The sequence below is a fragment of the Pteropus alecto genome, unplaced genomic scaffold, assembly GCF_000325575.1.
Source record: "Pteropus alecto unplaced genomic scaffold, ASM32557v1 scaffold103, whole genome shotgun sequence".
In the NCBI taxonomy this organism is placed as follows: Eukaryota; Metazoa; Chordata; class Mammalia; order Chiroptera; family Pteropodidae; genus Pteropus; species Pteropus alecto.
Genome location: NW_006436288.1, coordinates 13716290 through 13723344, shown reverse-complemented (window position 1 = coordinate 13723344; position 7055 = coordinate 13716290). Strand labels below are relative to the sequence as shown.

At 34.0% G+C, this 7055-nt stretch overlaps 1 non-coding gene across 1 annotated transcript; it reads right to left on the bottom strand.

Moving 5' to 3' along the window:
• Positions 1 to 1145: 1145 nt before the first annotated feature.
• LOC112480395 lies at positions 1146 to 1252 on the bottom strand. The gene has a single exon (XR_003046578.1). It is a non-coding gene; the product is annotated as a U6 spliceosomal RNA (small nuclear RNA).
• Positions 1253 to 7055: the final 5803 nt, after the last annotated feature.

The window sequence follows — 7055 nt, the reverse complement described above, 5'->3', positions numbered from 1 at the left end:
TATATATAAAATGTAGGGGAGGGAAAAGTTTTCCTTAACCTTTTAGGGTACCTGGCTGAGTCTGATAATTAAACTGATGAAAATATATTAGCAGGAGAAAAGCATACAAATTTATTTAATATAAGTTTTATGTGTCACGGGAGCCTTCATAGGGAAATTAACCCTCCCCTCCCCCTCCCACCACACGCGCGCGCGCGCACACACACACACATATACACACACACACACACACAAATAGTTAGACCTGTGTATTTTTATGCTAGGTTTAATGAAGAATGGACAATCATGGAAGAATATAGTAGTAGGTTAAGAAGTATGAGGTAATTGTAGTAAACTGGGGACACTTAGCAAGATCTGTTTGTTAGAATTCTTCTTGGCTCCCTTTGCCTTTGGAGATAAGGATGCTCCTTTCCTCTCTGGGTAAAGGCAGGATACCTTTACTGAAAAGTTTTTGACCTGTTTCAGGGAAGAAGGGCAAGGGGAGGGGAGGAGGTCAGAGTGATTTTCTTGCTTCTGCTTTTTTCCCTCTAACCCCTTCAGCTGAAAATATTCAAAATGCTAAGGTGCTATATTTGAGGGTAATGTGTCCTGAACCCCATCAACGTTAATGACAGTTTATAGCTTAAGTCCATCTTTTTAAAATCTTTTTCTTAATGATTCATCAAATTTTAAAATTTGTTTGAATACTAATCTCTATGGATTATATGTGTAAAAAATATTTTCTCTCAATTTATGGCTTATCTTTTCCATTTTTGAAAAAGTGACTCGATGCACAGTTTTATATTTTAATATAGTTTTCCACTTAATATATAAAAGTCAAGGATGGGTGTTCCAAATTGCCAGGTGAGTCTAATCTTCATTGTCATTCAGGAACCCTGGTTCCTTCTGATTTGAGGCTAAGTCACCACCAAGGATTTTGCTCCATTTGCATGGTTGAAACAAGATTGCAGCTACGTCCATGTTTCAGCAAGCAGGAAATAATAAGAGTGACGTGGGCACACATGCTCTATGAAGAGAAAGACATGGCACTTTTTTTAATAGAGTGAAAAGTCATACTTTTGCTATGCACACCATACATTATGCTTTGACTCATTGTTTCTTCTGAGCTAATCAGCAAATGGTGTGAGAAAGCTGGGGCACTGCACAAAAAAATGGAATGTTTCATGAATTTGCGTGTTATCCCTGTTCAGAGGCCATGCTAATTTTCTCTGTATCATTCCAATTTTAGTACATGTGATGCCAAAGCAAGCACAAGACATCGTACTTTTAATGTCTGCTCACATTCATTTGGGGAGAACTTATTCACATAACCACATCTAACTACAATGGAGGAAGAAACATAGTCTCTGGCTGTGCAGCCACACACCTGCTGTTGCCTTCTTCCCCTTGGAAGAAGGGGAGGAAGATTTTATATATACAGTTGACAACTTCACCACAGGGAGCTTTCTTTCTTTTTTGTTATTTGGAAGAGCTCATATAGTTGCAATGATCTCTTTCTTAAAGCTCAATATAACTCACATATAAAATCTTAAGGGTCTAATATTTTTTTGTGGGAATATTTTAAATTTATGATTGAAGCACTTTACTGATGATAGAACTATTTAGGCTTTTTATTTCTTCTAGAGTAAATTTTGGTAAGTTATATTTTTTTCTAAATATTTGGCATTTCGATCTAAATTTTCAAATTTATTAGCATACTTATTTGTATAAATACTATTTAATTATTATTTAAATATTTGCCAAATCTGCTATTACATTCCCCCTTTTTTAATTCTATTAGTTATGTGTGGCTTTCCTCTCTCTCTTTTTTTTTTTTCACCATTCTCACCAAAGTTTTGTCTATTTTATTAGTCTCAAATAATCAATTTTTTGGCTCTACAGATAATATTTATTGTGTCTTGGCTTCTAGTTTATGATTTTCTGCTCTTATTTATGTTCTTCTACTTTTGTTTATTCTGTTGTTCTTTTTTTTGGTTTTAACTCTCTAAGCTTATAAATTTCTAGCTTTCTTATTTCCTAATACAAACATTTTAAACTAAAAAATTTTCTCTACATGCTGCTTTAGATGCATCCCAGAAGTTTTGATATTTGATATTTTCATTATCATTCAGTTTAAAGTTTCTTAATTTTTACCATGATTTCTTCTTGGTCTCATGGGTTAATGGTGCACTTTTATATTAACAAATAAATTTTAAGTTATATTTTTATTAATTTTTAATTTAATTGCATTACAGTCAGAGATTGTGGCCAGTAGAGTATTCTGAGTACTAGGCATTGTTACCCTTCTTTTTTACTCTAGCCCCTTTTCTTGAACTAAACCTGTCCTTCACTCTTTCTTTCTCTAAGAGAAGAGAAAGGTTTTCAGAGGTTCCTATTTTCCTCTTATATCAGGCCACTAGCCCAACTGACATGCCTAAATCCTACAGCAAGTGGACCATAGGCTCAAACTGCAACTTATGCCATATATGTAATTTTTAGCCCACTGTACAGTACATCGCTCTTGAAACTAGTAGACAGCATTTATCAAAGGCTCATTATGTGCCAGGCACAGTACTGAGAATCTTATACATATTATCTACTTAACCATCTCAACAAGACCATTATTAAACCCCCATTTTGCAGACAAGTAGATCGAGGCACTGAAAAATTACTTTTCCCAAGACACACATCTTCAAGTGGTAGCTCCAAGAGAAGAATCCACTGTTTGTCAGACTCCAAAGCCTGTGCTATATGAGTGCTCAAATGAGGTTTGCTGAACAAAAAATTGCCCTTTTCACTAGTCCACTGCCAAAATGAGGTTTATTGCCACTGGCTCATCCATTCACACAATATTCTTTGTTATCGCGTCATAAAATATTCAACATTTGTTTAAAACACTCAGAAATTTGAAATTATCTTTCTTTTGGATTATTTCAAATCATCAATGAAGCAACAATGCGAAGAATTACAAGACATCTGCTACCTGTCTTTAAATATAAAATATTTCGTTGTTACACGTTTTTCTGAGAAACCAACAGATACTCTCGAACCACCTCCTCTTCTTAATGCTCCCTGTTAATGCTGTTAAAGCTCAAGAAATTGTGAATTTTCTGAATAAAGATAATTTGCAATCTCCCGTAAAAGTTACTTTTTGTTGTTTCTTCTTCTTGTCACATAACTTTCTTTTTCCTCATGGTAGATGTCATTTTTTACAACTAATTCCATATATATTTAAAATTTTTTATTGCATTTATGTTCATGGGTAGAAATTTTCTTAAAATATTTAAAACTTCAATATGTATTATGAAGTACATTTTATTACTCATTTTAAAAGCTGTGAGATTTTTTTGTTGTTTCTTTCTTGAATTTAATGACAGCAAGCAATATTTGAAATTATTTTTTGATTTTAATAATCTACTATTTCTACCATAAAATGAAAGAAAAACTTACAACACCTATAGTTAAAATAATAGAGCTAATGATAATTATCTATGTTTTCTTATTGTGGTAAAATATATATAACATAAAATTTACCATTTTAAGCGTTTTTTTCAGTATAAAATTCAGTAGCATTAAGTATATTCACAATGTTGTACAACCATCACCACTGTTCATTTCCATAACTTTCTCATCATACCAATTGAAACTCTTTACCCATTAAATAATAACCCCTCTCTTTAAGCTCCTCATGATCTCTATTCTATTTTCTATCTCTATGAATTTACCTATTCTAGATGCCTCAAATAAGTGGAATCAGAGAATGTATGTCCTGTGTCTGGCTAATTTCAATTACTACAATATTTTCAAGTTTTATACATGTTATAGCATGTATTAGAATTTAATTCTTTTTTAAGGCCAAATAATATTCCATTGGATATATACCACATTTTGTTTATCCATTCATCTGTTAATAGATATTTGGGTTGTTTCTACCATCTTGCTAATGCAGATATTGCCTCTATGAACACTGCTGTGCGAGTATATGTTTTCAATTCTCTTGGATGTATACATAGAATTGGAATTGCTGGGTCATGTGATAATGTTGTTTTGATTTTTGAAGAACTTCTAAACTATTTTCACAGCACTGCATTATTTTACATTCCCACTAACAATGCACAAGGGTTTCAGTTTTTTCCTATCCTTGCCAATATTTGGTATTTTCTGTTTTATTCTCTATGGCAAAGTGGTATCTCATTGTGGTTTAATCATCTGCATTTAAACTTTTGTTTGACAAGCAAGGGAATTTAACTTAAGAGACATAAATAGACTTCCCCAAATACTTACAATTAGTAGGAGATGAGGGAGACACTAGCGTAGAGGTCTCCTCACTTGAATCAGGGCTTTTTCTTGGTCACAATCTTGCCTTATTGTATCATTAGAATGTTTTCTATCAATTTGGTTCTTTATATATTTTGTGTGACTTACATTTAGAGATGAAATAAGGTAGTGCCCATGTAGTATTAGTTTAACCATAAGAAATTGTTGTTTTGTAGGTCGACACAATCAAATATCAGGAATTTTGTATGGTTCAACTTAATATTGAAACATGCTTCTTTTATTAAGGGTGTGTTAGGGTGGGGAGTAAATTTTCTGAGGAGATCTACAAATATATTGTAACAAAAGTTGTTTGATAGATTTTGGAGGGTGAAGGAACAGAAGACTGGATATGCAGAGTAGTTTATACTTCCTTTAAATTTGAATTGCATTGTAACTATTCATATTTATTTAAAGATATGACTAATTTTTTGCCTTCTAATTCTAAAAACTGTTAAACTTGATTGTATCCTAAGACATATAAATGTATTTTTGGTTGAATTTTTAAAATCTTTTAACATAATTAAACCTCCATCATTTTCATATTCTCAGAACCAGCCAATTTTTATTTATATTTAAAATATTGAATGGGAAAGATATAGTTATTATGCAGCAGGTTTGCAAATAATTATTACTGGGAGATATTTCTGGGGAAGAACGAAGAGAGGCAATCTGGTCTATTTTTCTTGTGAACATTCTAGTAAATAGGCCTCCTGGCAAAGAAGCTAATGGTACTTGCTAGCTGAAGAGTCCTTATTTATGGAATGCTTTTGGCAGAATGTACCAATAGCTGTCTAGGATTGCTCATGATAACTAAATCTGGAATCTCTGAATTTATAGGAAAAGGCTTCCTGGAAAATGTTATTAAGCTATACAATTATCCGAGTATAAAATGGATATGTCATATCTAAAACATTTTACTAGGTAAGTCCCTGGTTTGGTGAGTTTGATTTGACAATCTAATCCCTTGTGTTATTCCATTATGTGAATTCTGGATATCACCTATAGCTTTTGATTAATAGCCACATCATATATAAGACTATCCAAATGAATGCACATAATGGGCCTTCATTCTTTTTAACAGCTGCATAGTATTCCATCATGTATAGGTATCATAATTTATTTATCCAATCTTCTATTAAAGAACATTCTAATTGCATTTATTCTTTTTGCTATTGTCAGGGCCAAGTGGATCCTGTTGGCTATGCCAATTATCAGGGCTGAGCAAATCTTGTTGGCTACATCAAGTGTCAGCAGTATTGCTGATCGAGAAGGGAAAGTTCGATGATGAGGCACCCAGTTGGAAAAATGCACAAGAGGCGGACTAAGAATAAAATGGCAAGCACCAACTTTATTGTGCAGAGCATACTTCTGTTGGGAAGTGCAGCTCTATTGTGGGGAGCGCGGTATTGCGTGCACTTCTGCTCCCCTTTCCTGTGCTCCCCTTCTGCTCTCCAGGGGGCCGCATGGCTCCTCACATAGCAGAGTACAATAGTGGTCTTCAGCCACACATATGTGATACAATAAGCTTTTGTTTTGTTTTGTTGTTTTGTTTTGTTTTGTTTTGTTTTCCTAAATCTGGGGTCCTATTCCTAGCCACGGGCCTAGATCACAGCTAGACCTTGGACCAGCCAGACCTTGGGCCAGTCAGGCCTTGGATTAGCCAGGCCTTGAATAATAGCCAGACCTTGGATCACAGCCAGACCTTGGGCCAGCCAGGCCTGGTGCCTGCAACTATTATAAATAATGCTGCAATAAAGATCCTTGTTAACAGATCAACTTGTACTATTGGGAGCATATATGGAGGGTAAATTCTTAGAAGTGGAATTTGTGAGTCAAAAAGTATGTGCATTTTCAATTTTAGGAGCAATTGCCCATTTGTTCTGGATAGAAGTTATAAATTTATATTCCTAACAACTATGTGAGAAACTGCCTGTTTCTCTATACCCTCACCTCATCTTTTCCAAACCAACAGGTGAAAATTTTTATATTATTTTAAGTTTGATTTTCTTTTATGGGTACAATTAAGCATCAAATAAATATACCTTTTTAGACATTTAATATCTCCCTTTAGATCTGGGACCTGAATGGTAGTTTGGTCATAGGGTAAAACACACGGTAATGCTGCATTAAAGATGTCCTTCTTCGCAGATGTTTTATGCCTGAAATTCTCCACAAAACCCTCAGTTTTGGTTCAGGTAATAATCTTTTGTTAATGCAATCTCCTTATAGAGCAATGATAATTATCAACCTTTGGGTCTTAGTAGGAAAGAAAACTCTGAAGACGGGGTTAGATGGGAGGGAAGAAGTGAGTATTGCTTATGGCAGATAAGGCACTGGAAAGGAAACTTATTTACTATAAATGCTTTCAACCAACTGGAACTAGGAAGAATATAGGGAATAATGAGAGGAAGCTTTAGAAGTGATAGAAAATTTCATATTAGCGAAGAAGAAGGCAGCATCTTAAGTTTTTAACCATGGAATGGTTGAAATACTTAAATACAAGATGACTTCTGAATAAGTAGTAGAGTTGACTATAGAATGCGATGCTGAAAACAGGGAAGCAAAGCTAAATATTTTATAGACAGATATACAGAATCTAGATTAATGATTATGTGCAGGGAGAGAAAAAAAATTTATCTAAAAGTACATGTTCATCATCAACACCATAATTTTAACATAGATAATTTCATCATTGCCCTATTGTTCTTGGTCAAGTTTCTTCCAAAGCAACAGGATGATTAAGGAGCAAAAATGTTCCA